Consider the following 21,877-nt stretch of genomic DNA (forward strand, 5'->3'; position numbering starts at 1 on the left):
CCTGACCTGCAGTGCTTTTCCAGCATCACACTCTTGACTCTGATTCCCCACTCCAAAGATTTAGGTAGGTAGATTTCCTGCTAGTGATGGGGTTGTAGCATACCGGGAGGAACCTTTACTGGGATGCTCACCTTAAGTCACCATCTTATGACTAACCAGATCATAATACCGAATCATCACCTTTACTGAAATTTGTACTGTACCTGGTAAGTGTGGAAAAAGCTGCATCCAGCAGGCCCTCACATTCACCAACGGCCAACTTTGAGTTGAGGGATCATTGGCAGATTTAAGGGCTCCAGTGAGCATTCTTGGTTGAAGGTAAATACAATCTGCCCTTTCCCTCACAATTACAAGGGTGACTCCCAGAGAAACACCATGTGGTTCTTCTGGCAAGGCCTAATGTTGAACAGTTAGAGACGGATGGGATGAGACTTCAAGAATAGTCATGGTGCAGATGGGTTCTATGGTCCCATACAGGCTGAGCCCTCTTATGTGTCAAAGACTATTGAACCATTGACTATGTAACATACTGCAGTAGCCATTGTTATACATGCTTTGCAAGGACACCCAACTATCTCTTCATATATTTGACCTCAACATCTTACCTTCCACAATCATGTCACGAAGACCAGCAACATGAGACCATGAAAAGTGTGATTGGGAACACAGAGGGGAAGCTTGATACTACCATGGTAAAGAGTGCCCCTGGACTACTACTCCCTTTCTCCAAAACCTTAAGAGAATGTAGATGAAAAGCCTTTGTCTAGGTTTGGTCTGAAAGTCCAATTTTCTCCACTGTTCCTTAAGCCTACAATTTTATTGGAACAGCTTTGGCTCCACTGTTAACATGGTCAGTTTCAATCTTCTGTATCTGTTTTATCTCCGCAAGGAACCTTTCAATGTAGGCCACCATAACTTGATACCTGCACTGTGGAATCCTGCTGACTCTGCCAGAAAGATAATACAGAAGTCAATCACATGGATGGGCCAGATATCATGAAGTTGGAATTCTTTATTCCACTGGCATTAGGTCATCACAAACATAAAGGGAAATTAAAGTTTAACTGGGAAGTCAGTCGATTAAGCCAGTAGCTCACATTTGCTTGAAGAAGAACTTATCCCTCTCTATTTCTCTCTCTCCGTATTCATGAGGATTCCTTTTCTGACAAAGAAATTCCTTTTCTCCAGAGATGGTCTGCTCACCGACTCGAGCTCCCCTGTTCCATGCCCTCTCTCACCATTGCTACCTGTTTCTGGAGGTCCTGTTAAACAAAATAAGTATCTTTTGTGAAACAAAGAAAATGGTGTATAATTTATATAGTTCATTTATTCTAAGTTTTGTTTAAAATAATTTACAATTTTACATAGGTTTCTTAAATTCACTAAGGTTCCACTATTTTTTAATGGTATAACGGATGATTATGTCTTTGAGCTGAAGAATGACCTGAATGGGTGTTGTTTCAGATGTTGATATTATTTGTCTGCTTGGCTTCATCCAGAATGTGCTTTGCTGCACAGCCTTGCTGTTTCTCCCAACAGCGCACTGTGCTGCCACCAACAACAAGCTACATAACTGTGTACCTTTAGCACAGTCAACAGTGAGTACTCCTGACTAGTCACTGATCAAAAATGCAGACCAACATCATAAATAAACAGAAAAATACCTCAAGACCTAATCAACAACTTGCTGTCATCTATTGTTTGAGTTTGTTTGCTTGATTTATTGTTGTTACATGTACCAAAGTACAGTGAAACATGTTGTTTTGTGCGCTATACAGGCAGATTGTACCATACAAAATGCATCAGGGTGGCAAAGCAGAGTACAGAATATAATGTTACAGCCACCAGGAAGGTGCAGAGAGAGAGAATTAACATTTGAGACGTCCGATCATAAGTTTGATAACAGCGGGAAAGAAGCTGTTCTTGAGTCTGTTCATATATGTATTCAAACTTTTATATCCTCTGCCTGATGGGAGAGGGTGAAAGAGAGTATAACTGGGGTGGGAGGGGTCTTTGATTATGTTGGTTGCTTCCCCGAGGCAGCGGCAAGTATAGATGGAGTTATTGGATGGAGGCTGGTTTGCTGATGGACTGGACTGTGTTCACAACTCTCTCTTGTTTCTTGCAGTCTTAGGAAGAGCAGTTGCCATACCACACTATGACGCATCCAGATAGGATGCTTTCTATGGTGCATCTATAAAACCTGGCAAGAGTCTTTGCAGACATGCTGAATTTCCTTAGCCTTTTGAGGAAGTAGAGCTATTGTTGTGCTTTCTTGATCATTGTTTCAATGTAGCTGGACCAGGACAGATTGTTGGTTATCATCACTCCCTAGCATTTAATAATGTTGACCATCTCCACCTCATCACCATTGATGCAGACAGAGGCAAGCTCTTGACTGCACTTCCTGAAGTCAATGACGAGCTCCTTCATTTTGCTGATGTCAATAGAGACATTACTGTCTTTACACCATACTGTTGAGCACTCCAACTCTTTTCTGTATTCTATATTGTCGTTGTTTCAAATCCAACTTACAATGATGATGTCAGCAAACTTGTCAATTGAGTCTGAGTGGAAAGTGGCCACATGAGTCTGTAAAGCAAGCATATTGAAACTTTACACAAATTCAGGAAACTTCTAAAAACATGTTCAATTGTACCAACAATCAGAAGAATTAATGCAGTAACTAACCTGCAAGTGGTTCATGATCCCTTTAACTAGCACTTCTGGGGTCCTGCATGCTATTGAACATGTAATCAGCTGTGCATGAATAAGGAGGAGTGTTGGTTAGAATATAGAGTCCCACAGCGTCAGCAATGATATCAATTCAACATTTCACATTGACTGACAGCATTCTGTGAATGTGCACACACTACTGTCCCAAGATAACAAACCTGCCATCAGAACACATTTATGACCTGATTGTTGATTAGGAGCAGGCTGACATGCATCTCAAAATTTGGCATTCAGAAACCAATTTTTCTCCCTGATCAACTGAAGTGGAAAATGAATAAAAGAGAACTGACAGTAGATAAAATAATTAATCGAATAAAAAAAACTGATTGATGATCAAACTCCATTTACTGGATGTGAATTGAAATGCTGGCAGTAAAATAGAAGGGAAATTCTGTTCGAAATAATTGAAATTTGATAGTTGACTAGATAGTACAAAGTTTTAGTGTTATTTATAATTCAGTGCTAATCTTTATTCAGAAATAAAACATTCTTCTGTATGTCTCAGCATTATGCATTAGTTTGGATGTTTAAAAACCACAAATTTGTCCTTTCAACAAAAATTGCCAGAAGAGAAATAAACTGCAGAGTTATGTGGAATAATCAGGTCTAATGGAATCCTCTTCCAGACAGCAGGAATGGAAGCAATGGGCTGAATGTATTCCTTCTCTGCGGCAAACTCCACAATTGTAAATTTACAAGTACAGCTATACTGTTTTCTAAATAGCACAAATGAGATTGTCTATAGTCTGATCCAGGTAGTGTCACTTCTGCCACCTCCAGGAGTAGAATGACTTATGTCTAATTGACATATAATGATGTTACGATCATGGAATCTTCCACAATCAACATCCTTGGGGTTACCATTGACCAGAAACTCAACTGAACTTACCACATAAATACAGTGGCTACAAGAACAGGTCAGAGGCTAGGAATACTATTGCGAATTACTCACCTCTTGACTCTCCAAAGTCTATCCACTATCTATTAGGTGCAAGTCAGGAATATGATGGAATACTCTCCACTTATCTGGATGAGTGCAACTCCAACAATACTCATGAAGCTTGACATCCTCTAGGACAAAGGCCACTTGATTGGCACGATTTCCTAAAGATTCACCCTCCGCCACCAATGCTCAGTATCAACAGTGTGTACTACCAACAAGATACACTGCGGAAACTCACCAAAGATCCTTAGACAGTACCTTCCAAACACACAACCACTTCAATCCAGAAGGACAAGGGTAGTAGATACGTGGGAACACCACCACCTCCAAACCATTTACCTGACATGGAAATAAATCCCTGTTCCTTCACTGTCATTGGGTCAAAATCTTGGAATTCCCTCCCTAAGGGTATTGTGATAGCAGGTAGACTGCAGTGTTTCAAGATGGCAGCTCACTACCACATTCTTCAGGGCAACAAGGGACAGCAATAAATGCTAGCCGGCCAGCAACACCCACATTCCTTGAAGACATTGAAAAAAAGCACATCTTGGGATTGCAAGGCTTTCCACAAAATTATTACAAAACAAAGAAATTATGGTAGAAATCATGATTGCATATTGCAAAGATGTAGCAAATGCAGGGTTAGAATTATAGGCCAACATTCATCTATGGGAACTTGAAGGCTGAGCTGATATCAGCTGAGATATTATTGTCCAGAATTTGATAGTCCACAACTGTTAAACATACGATTCATGAAAAGGAATCAACTAGTGCTAATGATGTATCTTTAGTTTAAGAAGTTGCTATAACACATTGGAAATTTTTAGTTCATTCTTCATAAGATGAGTTTTGCAATTAAAATATTTAAAACAGTTGAGCTTTCAAATAAATTAATATGGAATAATGTCAAGAAATCAAATTTATATATGAAACCAGATGGGCTCGTTTGATATGATACAGGTTGGTTTTAAGGATGTCAGCTTCATCCTTGAGAGAAAGCCTTAACCATTTCCATCCACTTCCACCATCCTCTGCCTGTCCATGTTCGACCTCCCTTTGAACAATTTCTCTTCTAACTCATCTCACTTTCTTCAGGTCAAAGATGTGGCCATTGGAATCCATTTAGGCCCCAGTTATGCTTGTGTCCTTGTGTGATGCATGGAAAATTCCTTGTTCCAGTCCGACTTGGATCCCTCTCAACAATTCTCTCTTGGTATATCGATGACATAATTCATGCTGCTTCCCTCTCTTGTTTGGAATTTGAATTTTAAACTCTTCCAGCATAATCTTAACCAGAAATAAAACATTCAAGCCTCAAAAGTGACAGCCTTATGCCCATTTCTGAGTGTGTGCAATAGACAGTGAAAAATGATCCGTTCAAGGTAATCATTATACTTTAGGATGGCTTTGATGCTCCCCTATTTCGACATTGAGTTTGAGTAGTAAACAAATCATTCAGGGCCTGTCTATAAAGGTTTCAATTAGGTCAATGTTATAGTGCATGGAACTGGAGGAATATTGAACAGAGGTTTTGGAATAGACAGCAGTAGAGAATCCACTAGTTGATTTCTCAATTAAGATAGTGAGGAAATCTGACTACTAAATTTCAAATTTTGAAGGTAGATTTGGAAGATTTTCTTGGCGTGGGCTAGAGGAAATAAATCTCCAGTGTATTCCTCATAGTGAAAGCTAGCTCATATATTAGGATGTACTTGGCTGAGAAAGGGAAAAGGAAAAGCATGCTATCGGGAGCTGAGACTAGCTTTAGATGTGTCCCTGGAGCATGAGGTGTCCACTAATTGGAGAGTGTAAAATATAACCCTGGTGTGGAATCATAAGTCATCATGGAAGTTACATTTTAGATTACTTAGGTTGTTTAAAGCATAAGTTGCCAAATAAAAAGCGGCTCATCAAAGTTGTTTTAAATGTATTTGTCACAGTAAGAATCTCAAAACTTCAAATCTTGTCATGTGTTTCTTTCAGTCAGTGACTGGAAATTCAAACATCTTTGTAAAAAAAGTTGAGTGTATGGGGATCACAATCATAGGTCTTCTTCAGGTATTGAGCCTGAAAAGAGGCAGAAATATAGAATTTAATTAAAGCAAGGGACCTTTTCCACAGAGGCAAAGTGAATTGAATACCAACTATGATTCTAAAGTACAACAATTAATGGTACAGATCTATAGGAACTTGAATGCTGAGCTGATATCAGTTGAGATATTGCTGTTCTGGGAAGACTAAATAATGTGTCTGCTGCTATATATATTTATAGCCCCAAAGCACATGTTCTTGTACTCCTATAATCCTTTGGCTGTGATAAGGCAGCTGCTACCCAGCAAAGATTTGTCACCAATATGTATTACCAGGATACGAGTTTACTGGAGCTTGCAATATACATAAGCGTTGTTTAACCTAATTTCAACTAAGCCAGAATTGCACCTGTGAGTAAAGCTGATACACCAGATGCAGATTAGTAATTGGCTTATTGCACTTGCTTTAGCTCTGCAGTTATTATGTTGATTTTCTACAAATGCAGCACCATTTGTGATTTACTCACAGTACAAAGGTTGCCTAGCAGCATTTGCAGTGGAAATAGAATTAGTATATATGAAAAAGAAAAAAAAATTCTGCTCACTAATGGTTAAACACTGGATAGATGTACCCATTATTTTCATTATGCTTGTGAGAAGCAGCTGTACAAATAGTGACATTTTGGTTTGGAGCCAGTCTCAATTTAGGTTCCCAATCAATCACTTCTTAGCTTTTGAATTTTGAGTAGATCAATTTTTAATAAATTTTGAGCATGTTGACAAACCTGGTCCAATCCTCAGGCTTAGGTACAGAGCTGCAATGCTGAGAGAGAAAAAGCTTCCATCAGTAAAAGTGACTGTGAAGCTGACAGACTACTGTTTACAAATGCCTTAAAAGGAAGAAGCCTACTATCCTCACCATGCTTGTCCCATCTGCAGCTCCATTCCCACCTCAATGTGCTCGACCCCTAACTCTGTGATGGCAGTATGACATTTGTTTCAGAAGGCCTACCACATTCTGAAGGAACACAATGGGTGGAATTTAATCCAGGCAAAGGTTTCTTTGTTGGGAAAGAACAATTACATGGCTCTTGTTATATTACGGCTCAGATTCATGACCACACAAATACTGTATCTTTAAGGTAATTGTATGACATCACAACATGCGATGATCCAATATAAAAGTTCCTTCCCCACTTTCAGTTTGTCTTTCTCTCTACCCTGGAACCTGTCCCAGTCATGTTTGTGTAATTCAAAGTTTTTGCGAAGATTTGTAGCTCGGGTGCTCGTTGTTGTGGTTCTGTTCGCCGAGCTGGAAGTTTTTCTTGCAAACGTTTCGTCCGCTGGCTAGGCGACATCATCAGTGCTTGGGAGCCTCCTGCAAAGCGCTTCTTTGATGTTTCCTCTGGTGTTTATAGTGATCTGTCCCTGCCGCTTCCGGTTGTCAGTTTCAGCTGTCCGCTGTAGTGGTTGGTATATTGGGTCCTGGTCAACGTGTTTGTTGATGGAGTTTGTGGATGAATGCCATGCCTCTAGGAATTCCCTGGCTGTTCTCTGTCTGGCTTGCCCTATGATAGTAGTGTTGTCCCAGTCGAATTCATGTTGCTTGTTGTCTGCGTGTGTGGCTACTAAGGATAGCTGGTCGTGTCGTTTCGTGGCTAGTTGATGTTCATGTATGCGGATTGTTAGCTGTCTTCCTGTTTGTCCTATATAGTGTTTTGTGCAGTCCTTGCATGGTATTTTGTACACTACATTGGTTTTGCTTATGTTGGGTATCGGGTCCTTCGTTCTGGTGAGTTGTTGTCTGAGAGTGGCTGTTGGTTTGTGTGCCGTTATGAGTCCTAGGGGTCGCAGTAGTCTGGCTGTCAGTTCTGAGATGCTCTTGATGTATGGTAGTGTGGCTAGTCCTTTTGGTTGTGGTATGTCGTCATTCCGTGGTCTTTCTCTTAGGCATCTGTTGATGAAGTTGCGCGGGTATCCGTTTTTGGTGAATACCTTGTACAGGTGTTCCTCTTCTTCTTTTTGCAGTTCTGGTGTACTGCAATATGTTGTGCCCCTTTTGAATAGTGTCCTGATGCAGCTTCGTTTGTGTGTGTTGGGATGGTTACTTTCATAGTTTAGGACTTGGTCTGTGTGTGTGGCTTTCCTGTATACCCTTGTAGTGAATTCTCCGTTCGGTGTTCTCTGTACCATCACGTCTAGGAATGGGAGTTGGCTATCCTTTTCTTCTTCTCTCGTGAATCGGATTCCTGTGGGTGTCCCATGGGTGTTCTGTTGATTTGTTCCGTGGACTTGTGCCTCACAACACACTTCACATTCAACAACCAGATATACGAACAAATCAACGGAACACTCATGGGATCACCAATCTCGGGACTCATAGCAGAGGCAGTTATGCAAAGGTTAGAACAAACAGTCTTACCACAAATTCAACCCAAACTCTGGGTCAGATATGTCGATGACACGTTTGTAATCATTAAAAACACGGAAATAGAAAAAACATACCGGATCATCAACACCACACTCACAGGAATCCGATTCACGAGAGAAGAAGAAAAGGATAGCCAACTCCCATTCCTAGACGTGATGGTACAGAGAACACCGAACGGAGAATTCACTACAAGGGTATACAGGGAAGCCACACACACAGACCAAGTCCTAAACTATGAAAGTAACCACCCCAACACACACAAACGAAGCTGCATCAGGACACTATTCAAAAGGGCCACAACACACTGCAGTACACCAGAACTGCAAAAAGAAGAAGAGGAACACCTATACAAGGTATTCGCCAAAAACAGATACCCGCGCAACTTCATCAACAGATGCCTAAGAGAAAGACCACGGAACGAGGACATACCACAACCAAAAGGACTAGCCACACTACCATACATCAAGAGCATCTCAGAACTGACAGCCAGACTACTGCGACCCCTAGGACTCATAACGGCACACAAACCAACAGCCACGCTCAGACAACAACTCACCAGAACGAAGGACCCGATACCCAACATGAGCAAAACCAATGTAGTGTACAAAATACCATGCAAGGACTGCACAAAACACTATATAGGACAAACAGAAAGACAGCTAACAATCCGCATACATGAACATCAACTAGCCATGAAACGACACGACCAGCTATCCTTAGTAGCCACACACGCAGACAACAAGCAACATGAATTCGACTGGGACAACACTACTATCATAGGGCAAGCCAGACAGAGAACAGCCAGGGAATTCCTAGAGGCATGGCATTCATCCACAAACTCCATCAACAAACACGTCGACCTGGACCCAATATACCAACCACTACAGCGGACAGCTGAAACTGACAACCGGAAGCGGCAGGGACAGACCACTATAAACACCGGAGGAAACATCAAAGAAGCGCTTTGCAGGAGGCTCCCAAGCACTGATGATGTCGCCTAGCCAGGGGACGAAACGTTTGCAAGAAAAACTTCCAGCTCGGCGAACAGAACCACAACAATGTTTGTGTAATGTACAGTCACATCAGTATAAGTAGAACTCTGACTATGTTTGTAAGTCTGTGATATTGTAGCCTTGTAAATAGTTTTAAATAAACTTCAAGACATTTGTCTCAAGAAACCTCTGCCTGTGGTATTATTGTGACATGAGCTAACATGAGCTGGTGACATCATCCACCAGCTACCCTTCCTGGGATTCAGGACCAAAGGGGCAGAAATCCTATCTCCTGCGATTTAACAGCCAATCAGAGGCCAGAAACTCTTAGATACACCACAGACATTGGAAGCTGCCATCAGCATTGCAATAATCTAAGAACAACAAGGGATCCAAGTCCAGGATGAGTGGGGGCTAGATGGAACTTGTGAGGTGAGGTTTCACATGAGGGAGGAAGAGGTCAGAGACTTGGATAGGGAGTTGACTGACAGTAGCTACCCTCCTTCCAGGTGCACTTGGTCTGGCACTGAGTGCCTTTGAAAGAGGAATCCCCTTGGAGCTCATAAGCCACTTGGACAAGGGTTGTCTTTTGGGTTTCCTGTGTGGTCGTTCCTCTGTCTCTGCTAGTTAAAACAGTGGTGGTGGTATTCAGCCCTTCTCTCTGTTTCCTGCCCCACTAATGTACATAAAAACTATCGTTTCTCTGCACACTCTTTAGAATAGTCACTGTTTATGTTCTATCATCTCTCCAATTGCTTTGTAGCAAAATAAATCACCTCACACTTCTCCAGATTAAACTTCAAATGGCACCTATCTGCCTACTCCATCAACTTGTCAATCTCCATTGAAATTCTACATTATCCTTCTCACATTTCATAATTCTTCAAAGTTTTATGCCATTGACAAACTTTGAAATTACCCAATTCACACCAAGACCTAGTCCAATCATATGTATTAGGAAAAGCAAAGTTCCCAATATTGACTCCTGGGGCATTTCATTACAAACCTCAACTAAACTGAAATTTACCCATTAACTACTCCCCTATATTTCTTATCCCACGGCCAATTTTGAATCCTCATTGCTATTTGTTTTATTCCATGTCCTATGAGTATCTTCACAAGCCTGTTGAGTGGCACTGTGTCAAATGCCTTTGGGAAGTCACACACACCAAATCAACAGCCTTGCTCTCATCAAAGCCACTCTGTTGCCTCGTTCCAGCAAGGTAAATGGGGATCATTTTCCCTTAACAAATCCATATGAATTCTTTCAAATAAACTCACATTTTCCAAGTAACTATTAATTCTACCCAAAAATTCTTCTCTCTAAAATTGCCTGACCATCGAAGTTAAAGTGGCTGATCCAAACTTGCTGGTCTGATCTTTTCTTCAGCTAGGACCATAATGTTTTCAGTTCTCCAGTCCTACAGCACTGCCTCTGAATCCAGGAGACATTAAAAGATGACTGCCGTCCATCCCTCTGTACCTTTCTCTGTAATTTATGACCTGCTGAAACTTTGAAGAGATCTTTTGTTTTGCTTGCTAAACAAATCCCATTTTCAAATTATTATTTCAGAACCCAATAATGGGCAAAGTTGCAAAGGATTAGTTATTCTGATGGATGTCATAAGCAGGAAGATTTATTTAAAAATGTGTTTTAATATCAGATGGAGAATAATAGAGTGGGGAGGATCATTCTTGTGTTACAATTTAGCAATATCCTGTCGAAAGTCTCTTTATTGTCTTTCATTATGCTCTGTTGGAATGTTGAATATTAATATGAAGGAATTCAATTGATTCTGACTCGTGGAAAAGTTACTATGATGTTGCAAATCCAAAAGGTGAAGCTGTTGCATCTAATTTAAAAAGAAAATCCTTTAGCTTTAAACCCTTTAATTAGCTCAACTGTTTCAAGATTTCAAAAGAATACCTGTTGGAAATGTTTCTGAATTTGTAATTTGACTTCTACCAATTATCTGATGAAGGATTCCAATGCAGCATATTGAGCACACTTACAAAAATTCCAACAGGGGATTAGGAATTTTTTTTTGCAGTCTGTATCATAAACTGCATAAAACGTTGGGGTGGAATCTTATAGACAACTGAACAACACGTGCTGTGGTGAAATGGTCATCTCAACATCAAAATCATTCTGTCACAACTTGACCCATTTTTTTCCATGTTGTGGTAAGATTCTTGTCAGGGAGCATCAAGTTCCGAATTGCCAGCCTTTATTGCTTTTCAAAAGGCTGTTTAACAGCCTAATAAACCACAGATTGCAATCTTACCAAATATCACATTCAAACAAGGCATCAGGAAAACATGATATGGAAATCAGAATGGGTATCTGATAGGTTGAGCTTGCTGATTCATCCAAATGGCCAATAGGTTGCTCATGGTTTTGCTGGAGAGCAGCGTTATGGTTGAGCACCAGCTGCACATACCCTTCCACCATGGGCACTAGTGCCCGACTTTCAGAGATCCAGTGCCAATATTCTACCATCTATGCCATGCCCTGGCATTGCACCCTGCAATCTTATACATGTGTAGCGGGTCACACCAGTACATGGCTTCGTTGAGTACCATTGCCATACGGCAAGAGGCACCCAGTTTTGATGTGGATCACACTGTCTACCAGGACTGCCCCTTTGCCCTCTCATTACACATCCACTTGCTGCTTACTGGCATAGGAACAATATGCAAGCCTTGCCCTTCCTTGCTTTGCAATTGGCACAGTCACACAACGAGGCATGCTGTGCAATAGTGCTCTGTTCAGTCAGTCAAAATCATTTTGTATGGCAGTGAACAATGTCAGGCTGCCACCTGTACCACTGGGCAGCAGCATTTGCACCAAGTTTGTAGCAAACAGTGGGACATGTCGAAAAGTCTTCGGGGAGTGGTCCACATCTAATTCCATGACGGGCATTTATCAGTCATGGGGTGGGTCCACAGCAGTTAATGAAGGGCAGTCTCCTGTACCATTCCCAGATATTGACTACAGTCAAGTATTCGATCAGATTAGCTTTGCACTGTACCTTTAATCTCCGGGGAGTGGGTGATGGTGAGCCCTTTGACTCTTGAGGGGACAGGTGGAGTGAAGGAAGGGTGACTGCATTTACAATCAGTCATGGGGCCTTCTCAAGGGAGGAACACATGATGTGTTTATGACACAGGCTTTGTACTCCTGTACATTGGCCTTCACTGTGTGTTGCATCTCTCTGTCATCATCTCTGCTGGCGAACCGACTGAGATAGAAACTCCCAATGAGTTGAACAGAGAGCAATAGTGTGGTTAGGGGGGGATGGGGCTTAGGTTTCAGAATGAGCCAATGCCATATACATGCACTATGATCCCGGATCCAACAAAGTGTAAATGGTGCACATTGTGTATCTTCCACCATTGCTTATCCTCACTGTAGAATCATAGAATGCATACTGTGTGGAAGCAGGCCATTTGGCCCATTGAATCCACACTAATCCTCCAACGAGCATCCCATCCAGACCCATGCTATCCCTGTAACCCTGCATTTCCCATGGCTAAGTCACCTAGTCCACACATCCCTCAACATTATGGGTATTTTAGCATGGCCAATTAACCTAACCTGCATATCTTTGTGAGTGGAAACCAGAGCAGCCAAAGGAAATCCATGCAGACGTGGGGAGAATGTGCAAACTCCACACAGACAGTAGCCCAAGGGTAGAATCAAACTCAGGTCCCTGCCACTAGGAGGCAGCAGTGCTAACCACTGAGCTACTGTGTTGTCCATGGGTCAAGGAGTGATGCTATAGGGAATGGACGCCCTACATAGATACACAGACGACTACACGAAAGGTGAAAAACAAACATTTATCAGAAACTCAAATAATTTACAGAAGTGTCAGCCTTGGGTCTTACATGCTGTTACAGGACCTTTAATCTCCTTTCTCTCCTGCTACATCTCATTCACCTCACCTGGAGTAAAGGGGCTTGCTCTGTAGCGGAGTCAGCTGGTCCTGCATATTCAGTGGTATCTGTATCTGAATGGGCTAGACATACTTGAGCCAAGGTGACCCTTTCCAGCCTGACCGTCCAAGAGTTGGACGGGGGGGGTGCAGGTAGGTTTGCAGCCATGGTGGAGGTGGAGGAACCACACTCCTCTGCAGTCTGCTGAGCTTACACTGACAAGAACCAATTGATGTGACCTCTCTTCCAGCTGGGTGCCTCTGACACCACCCTCTCTCCATGTGAGGTCAAAGGTCTCCAGTCCCCTCTCACCCTGGCATTTGGCCTGAGGATCAATGCCTTGGAAGACGGAATGCAGGTGCTGGTGTATGTTGGGCAAATGTGTAAAGACTTTCTGAGGAGATGAGGATGCAGCTTGGAGGGGATGCAAGGTTAGTGGTGTGGGAGGATGGCGTATAATGGGAGCAATTGAGGGAAGATGTTGCACGTAACACAGGGGGTGTCAAGAGTAGAAGTCTTGGTGAGAGCTAATTGCAGTAGTAACGAGTTCCTCCAGAATCAGTGCATAGTAAGATGGGATGATGATACAACGTGATAGTCACGATTCCATCTACAACAGCAACTAATACAAAAAAATTAATAAGATATGATGAGAGCCCAGCCTTATGGGAGTTTCACTCATGTGATTCATGTTTCGCCAATTAAAAGATCCTGAGGGTGCTGTTAGACTTATACCACAACACTGGTATAGGCTTTTAGTGAACAAAATGAGGAAAGGAAAATTAGCAAACACTAGAATTTATAATCCCTTAAAAATGAAAAGGTAACAAAGATTATGGTACTTTGTCAGGCTCCAAGTTTTAAATCATCAAGCTTGCGCAAATTCTTCTCAAAATTGCTTCCCATAACATTAACATTAATAAAAATTTATTGTTTTAACATTATATATTTCACTTACAAAATCTCAACAAATTATTTAGTGCTTTGTTTTATGCATTTCCATTATACTTTCAACATGGAAATCTATTAAATTTACAAGTGGGGGATAATTTTGGTGAAATGAAGTAAGTAAAACATTTTGTAAGGAAATAGAGTCAAGGAGACATTGTTGAGAAAATGCTGGTGAACATGTCTACTTGTGCACATACAGAAATAATTAAATAACGTATGCGAATCAATTTTCAATTCTCCTGAACCTAGCATATGAATTAGTTAGCAGATGCATTTATTGAAGCTGGAAGGTGTATGAAATAAATTAAGCAGTTTGACTTAAGCACAAGACATGTGTCAATGGCGAGAATGAGGTAATTTAGTTAAGTTAATGAACGATGTAAGAAAATTAATAAAATTGAAGGAAATATGGGAGGGAGTTACATCGGAAATACACAGTACATATAACATTAGCCAAAATGGCGAGCATTCTCCACAATCTCCAACCAAATATCTAATCGAATATTACCTTGTCATGCTGATGTTGAGATTTGTACAAATTGTAATGGCTCAAATCTCATTAAAATGCTTGCTCCAAAGAAAAAGCTGTGGCACAAAGTTGAAATAAAAAGCATTATAATGATGAGAAGAATATGTCAAGCCAATTACTGAAGCTGAAGTTCATGCTTTTACTTGTGTGGGCATACCTCTTCCTTAATATGAGTGACTGCACTTCTAATCTCTGGAGATAGTTTCCATTCACTAGAACTGCACATTATACTTTAAGGTACCTGATTTACAATGACAGAAAATCTTGAATAGAGCTGTACTGCCTGCTGAAATATCTCATTTATATATGTGCAATAAAAGGTCTTTGATCCACAAAGCAATTTGATGACACCCAGAATGGAACATAGCGCAGATCAAACTCAAAGAGTGATGTACATAAAGATGTGCCTGAACATTTCTGTGGAAAATAAAGTTCAGCTCTGATACTTTAAAACCTTGTTTTCAGCGACAGACAAAGGGCTTATTTAACATTGGACTTATCTTCATATCAGCAGAACATCCATCCAACCAGCTCAAGTTTTGTTTACCGCAATCTTTTCATACCTAAAGGACACCTTGGAAAATTCACTGAGCCTGCAGCACCTAGGGATATTCTGACCTTTCATCACTAAGATATGCTTTACATATATTAATGATAATTTGTTCATATTTAAAAAGGTATTATGTTAATAATCTTTTAAACGTCCTTGCAACCTTTGAGTCACAGTTCTTTCTAGCAATAACTGAAGATCATATTTGAAACCAATGTCGACAAAACTCTTTCGATCAACTTAGTTTTATGCTGTTGTGTAATCCGGTTTCAGCTGGTAAAATGAAGCAGAAAGCGTTGACATGTAATAAATTGTTCTTCAGTCTTTTGTTTCATTCATGTTCAACTACAAAAGGTAATAGCTATGTAGCCTTATTTTTTATTAAGTATTGGAATTCAATGCATCTTTTAAAATTTTAGGTTAATGTATGTTGTGTAACAAAAAGTATTGAACATCTCAAGAGCATTTACATTGATGCAATAATAACTATAGCTTGTTCTGCTATAATGCATGTGTCGTTAATATGAATATGCTATAACACGATTGATGAATTGGCAACACCGTTTCTAAAGTGCAAACTTTTAATTCATGTATCAGTTATAATGCAATTCTGGCCCCGTTAGTTTAAATGGTGCTGCTATTACAGGATTTACTTATAACACGAGGTTACATGAGAATAGAACAACTGTGTTCCAGCAGAACTGACTATATTTTAAAAATGAAATATGTTGTAAAGGAGTTTTTTTTAAATATTCAAGACATTTCATAAAGAATGACTGAATGTCATCAGTTAATTTCCACTGTTGTATGTTATTCCACAGAGATAAAACTGACTGGACTCCAGACAGTAGAAATGCCATGATTCTCATTTTAATGCAAATGTATTATAGTCTAATAGAAAGAGAGATATTGAAATTCACAATATAAATGTTTGTGTCATTGGTTTAATAATGACTATTCTGACAATGCTCAGAATAGTTTATGTCACTTTCATTTAATTGGGTTTGTAGCTCGGTAATATTTAAACCTAATTTATTCAATACCTAGCTTTATCCAACTGTGTTATGCTCTATGCATGAGATCAAAGATAAGATTTCCAGTCCCAAAAGGGGCAAAAAGTGAGGTAGATTGGAGGCATGAAAATGTTAGCCCTGTTCAATGTGCCATTCAGTTGGCAGCATTCCCGGTGCCATCGCCTTAAAGAATGTGAGATCAGAACCAACAAGGCTAACTGCCTTCACACAATGTATAGCTGATTAGACTTATTAATTTATTAAGATCCTTGTTAACTCCAAAGAAGACTAAATGGAATTTTCTAGTCCTCCAGTTTTCTGTGTTGACTGGGGCCAGTTTGGAACCTGGATGGAGGGTCTCCAGTGGCAGGGGTTAGAGGCTAAACAGAACTCAAGGACCTCATTTCCTGCTTGAATACAAGATCATCTACATATTGTTCTCTGATGGATTCCTCAACCATGTTGATAGCCTGATTTGAAGAACCATTTTCTAACTGACTCACTCTTTTAAGAGGTGGTAACTGTGTGTCTTTCCATTGAAGTGAGCTTTCTGTTATTCTCTGTTATATCTGCTCAATCTTGAAACTTGGAAGGCCTCTAATAGTCCATCCAGCTTGCTCATGGAATTTGTCTTCATTGTCAATTAAGACAGACTACATGAAAATCCCAGTGAATGATTATTTCCCTTTGGGAAATTGTTTGAAAGCTAGAAACAATCCCACTTTCTGCTTTCCAATCTTGAGAGAGAATGTATCCTTAAGTCCCCTGTAATTGTCCCAAGATTTGCAAAGATGGAGAAACGTTTTGGCTCTATGAACACCACAGTTAAAAATGGTCACTCACTCTTTCGATTTTCAGTCGAGGTTCTGCTGGATTGGGAGTAGGGCCAGGTGTCTTAGGAAATCTTAAGCAATTGTAAATGCCTTCAATTAATCCCATATGTCTTCAGAAATATCCAAGCAATGAGCAAGAGGGCCTGTTCACACATAGGTACACAATTGTAAAAACAATATTTTAGGAAATCAGCCTTGTAGCACACATTCAATAAAGATTTAATAAGAACAAACACTCTCAAATAGCTAGAACTGTTCACTGAGGAAACCGTACACCTCCTCTAATCCCACTCCCATAAAAATGTGAAATGTCAAGTTCAGGAGCAGCACTCAGGATTCCTGACATTTTCCAGCATTTTTAATGCAGTGGAGATTCTTTCTGTTATGGCTGAAATTGAGGCTTTAGTAACTTTGACCTATGATAACTAGGTTGTAGCCTTGAACTTCACCATTACATCCATTAAAGCAATCTCACTTTGATTTTTCACTTGAATTGAGTGTCCTTGGCATGGAGGGGTACTTTTCAATTAAAAAGGGTAATTTAAAAACTGCAAGTAGAGCCAGAGAGGAATGACAATCATTTGGCGATAACAATATAATAATGAATAAAGTATTTCATGATGCATTCACCCTAAAACTACAGCATTGATGAAACAATGTTTAACTTTGCCCTGATGCCAGAGTTGTAGAGTTATCTCAATCCCTATACCATCCAAACCCACTCATTCAAATTTTGACATGCATTTTTGCCAAACAGATTGCCCTCAGTATAAGGCAGAGAATCCACTCTGCTCATCACCACTTTCTAGGGCAGCTGTAGAAATATTCTTTCTATACTTTATGCCTTTTCAGGTGTAATAATCTAGTGGTCCTGATGCTCAATATTGTTTAGGTTTCACCCAGAGGGGAATGTATCAGATGAGATTTTCCAATTTATACCCTGTCGTTTGAACAAGTGACCTAAATATGAATGAGTGCATTCATATCTGCAGGTATAACTGAAGCAAATTTTGGAACTTGCATCTGATTCTGGCGTTTGACACAACAACTCCCCAGTCCATCTCTGACTCCCAGCTATCTTCTACTGTTGTTAAATCATAGCTGTTTGTAAAAGCAGTCTTATTTTTTAAAATTTGTTCATAAAATGTGGGCATCACTGTCTGGGTCAGTACATACCTTATTGCTCTTGGATTGCTAGGCAATTTCAGAATTAAGAGTGAATTACCTTGCTGTGATACCAAGACCAGGTAAATACAGCAGATTTCCTTCCATAAAGGCCATTCGTGAACAAGATACACATTTATGACAATCAACACATGGTCACCATTAGGCAAGCCTTATAATTCTAGATGTTATATTGAATTTAAATTTTACCACCAACAATAGTGTGATTTGAACCCAGACCTCCAGAAGATTAGGGATTCCCAATTACCAGCTTAATAACAGTATCACTGTGCAAAGCTTCCCTTCTGAAGCAGAATTCAAACTTTTTAATGATGTGACACTTCTTGATGTTCTGAGAAACTTTGGTCACAAGCTATGCAAGGAACACAAAAGGTTAGCACGGAGGTACTTCAAGCAACTGGGAAGGCAAATAGCAGGTTTGCCTTTATTGCAAGAAATTATATTTCAGGAATGAAGAACATAGAAACATAGAACATAGAACAAAACAGTGCAGAACAGGTCCTTGGGCCCTTGATGTTGCACCGACCAGTGAACTATTCTCAGCTCGTCCCCCTACACTATCCCAAAATCATCCATGTGCTTATCTAAGGATTGTTTAAATCTCCCTAATGTGGCTGAGTTGACTACCTCAGCAGGTAGGGCATTCCATGCCCTTACCACTCTCTGCATAAAGAGCTTGCCTCTGACATCTGTCTTAAATCTATCACCCCTCAATTTGTAGTTATGCCCTCTCGTACAAGCTGACGTCATCATCCTAGGAAAAAGTCTTTCACTGTCTACCCTATCTAATCCTCTGATCATCTTGTATATCTCTATCAAATCCCCTCTCAGCCTTCTTCTCTCCAATGAGAACAGACCCAAGTCTCTCAGCCTTTCCTCATAAGATCTTCCCTCCAGACCAGGCAACATCCTGGTAAATCTCCTCTGCACCTTTTCCAATGCTTCCACATCCTTTCTGTAATGGGGTGACCAGAACTGTACACAATATTCCAAGTGTGGCAGCACCAGCGTTTTGTATAGTTGCAGCATGAAATTGCAGGTCCAGAACTCAATCCCTCTACCAATGAAACCTAACACACCGTATGCCTTTCTTAACAGCACTATCCACCTGGGTGGCAATTTTCAGGGATCTATGCACATGGACTCCAAGATCGCTCTGCACATCCACACTACCAAGAATCTTTCCATTGACCCTGTACTCTGCCTTCCTGTTATTCTTCCCAAAGTGTATCACCTCACGTTTAGCTGCATTGAATTCCATTTGCTACCTCTCAGCCCAATTCTGCAGTTTATCCAAGTCTCCCTGCAAACTGTAACATTCTTCCAAACTGTCCACTACTCCACCGACTTTAGTGTCATCTGCAAATTTACTAATCCATCCATCTATGCCTGCGTCTAAATCATTTGTAAAAATGACAAACAGCAGTGGTCCCAAAACAGATCCTTGTGGCACACCACTAGTAACTGGACTCCAGACTGAATATTTTCCATCAACCATCTCTCGCTGCCTTCTTCCAGAAAGCCAGTTTCTAATCCAAACAGCTAAATCACCCTCAATTCCATGCCTCTGCATTTTCTCCAACAGCCTACCACGTGGAAACTTATCAAACGCTTTACCGAAGTCCAAGTATACCACGTCAACTGCCCTACCCTCATCTGCATGCTTGGTCACCATCTCAAAAAACTCAATGAGGTTTGTGAGACATGACCTGCCCTTGACGAAAACATGTTGACTGTCTGAAATCAAATTATTGCTTGCTAGATGATTATAAATCTTATCTCTCATAATCCTTTCCAAAACCTTTCCTATGACAGAAGTAAGGCTCACTGGTCTATAATTACCTGGGTTGTCTCTGCTGCCAAAGGCTCTGCTATCTCCTCCCTAGCTTCCCAGAGAATGCTCGGATAAATTCCATCCGGACCAAGGGACTTGTCTACTTTCACTCCTTCTAGAATTGATAACACCTCTTCATAACTAACCTCGATCCTTTCTAGTCTAATATCTCATACCTCATTCTTCTCCTCTACAATATTCTCCTTTTCCTGAGTGAACACCGATGAGAAATGTTCATTTAGCACCTCTCCAATCTCTACAGGGTCCCCACTCAACTTCCCACTTCTGTCTTTGACTGGCCCTATTCCTACCCTAATCATCCTTTTATTTCTCATATACCTGTAGAAAGCTTTAGGGTTCTCCTTTATTCTATTTGTTAAAGACTGCTTGTGTCCTCTCTTTGCTCTTCTTAACTCTCTCTTTAAATCCTTCCGAGCTGATCTGCAACTCGCCATCACCTCATCTGAATCATCTTGCCTCATCAACACATAAGCCTCCTTCTTCTTCGTAAAAGACATGCAATTTCTGTAGTAAACCACGGTTCCCTTACCTTATCACTTCCTCCCTGCCTGACAGGGACATGCCTATCAAGGGCACGCAATATCTGTTCCTTAAACCAGCTCCATGTTTCCATTGTCTGCATCCCCTGCATTTTGCTACCCCATTATATGCATCCTAATTCTTGCCTAATCGCATTATAATTGCCCTTGCCCCATCGATAACTCTTGACCTGTGGCATGTACGTATCCCTTTCCATCGCTAAACTAAACGTAACTGAATTATGGTCACTCTCTCCAAAGTGCTCACCGACAACCAAATCAAACACCTGGCCTGGTTCATTACCAAGCACCAGATCCAGTGTGGCCTCCCCTCTTGTCGGCCCTTCGACATACTGTGTCAGGAAACCCTCCTGTACACATTGGACAAAAACTGATCCATCCGACGTACAAGAGCTATAACATTTCCAATCAATGTTGGGTAAGTTAAAGTCCGCCATAATGATCACCCTGTTCCTTTCACTCCTACCCTGAATAATTTTGCTAATCCTCTCTTCCACCTTCCTGGAACTCTGTGGAGGCCTATAAAAAACTCCAAGAAGTGTGACCTCTCCTCTCCTATTTTTAACCTCAGCACACACTACCTCAGGAGACGAGTCCTCGTCAAAAGTTCTCTTAGCTACCGTTATACTATCTTTGACTAACAAGGCCATGCCTCCCCCTCTTTTACCGCATTGCCTGTTTTTAATGAAAGATCTAAACCCTGGAACCTGCACCATCCATTCCTCACCCTGCTCTATCTATGTCTCTGAAATGGCCACATCATCAAAGTCCCACGTACCTATCCATTCTGCAAGCTCACCTACCTTATTTCAGATACTTCTGGCGTTGAAGTAGACACACTTCCAACCACATTCCTGTGACCCTGAAATCCTGTCCCTGTCCTTTCTACTTCATCCTCCTGTGCACTGCAGCTACACCACCGGTTCCCATCCCCCTGCTGAGCTAGTTTAAACCCACCTGAATAGCACCAGCAAATTTCCTACCCAGGATATTAGTACCCCTCTGGTTCAAGTGAAGACCGTCCTGTTTGTACAAGTCCCACCTTCCTCAGAATGAGCCCCAATTATCCAAAAACCTGTAACCCTCCCTCCTGCACCATCCTTGCAGCCACGTGTTTAGCTGATATCTCTCCCTATTCCTTGCCTCGCTATCATGTGGCTCAGGTAACAATCCAGACATAACAACTTTGTTTGTTCTAGCTCTCAGCTTCCACCCTAGTTCCCTGAAATCCTGTCTTACATCCCTATCCCTCTTTCTATCTATGTCGTTGGTACCTACATGAAGAACGACTTGAGGCTGGTCACCCTCTCCCTTCAGGACCTCAAAAATACGATCCGAGACATCACGGACC

At 40.9% G+C, this 21,877-nt stretch overlaps 1 long non-coding RNA gene across 1 annotated transcript; it reads right to left on the reverse strand.

Moving 5' to 3' along the window:
• Positions 1-994: 994 nt before the first annotated feature.
• Positions 995-16,995, reverse strand: LOC148147654 (uncharacterized). Its single transcript, XR_015759488.1, has 4 exons — positions 16,958-16,995; positions 2,692-2,760; positions 2,536-2,592; positions 995-1,262 (listed from the first exon to the last, which is right to left on the reverse strand). It is a non-coding gene; the product is annotated as an uncharacterized LOC148147654 (long non-coding RNA).
• Between the last annotated feature and the right edge of the window lie 4,882 nt (positions 16,996-21,877).

The sequence above is a fragment of the Chiloscyllium plagiosum genome, unplaced genomic scaffold (genome assembly GCF_037043375.1).
Source record: "Chiloscyllium plagiosum isolate Xiang-an unplaced genomic scaffold, Cpla_swu_hap1 HiC_scaffold_15, whole genome shotgun sequence".
Taxonomy (NCBI): domain Eukaryota; kingdom Metazoa; phylum Chordata; class Chondrichthyes; order Orectolobiformes; family Hemiscylliidae; genus Chiloscyllium; species Chiloscyllium plagiosum.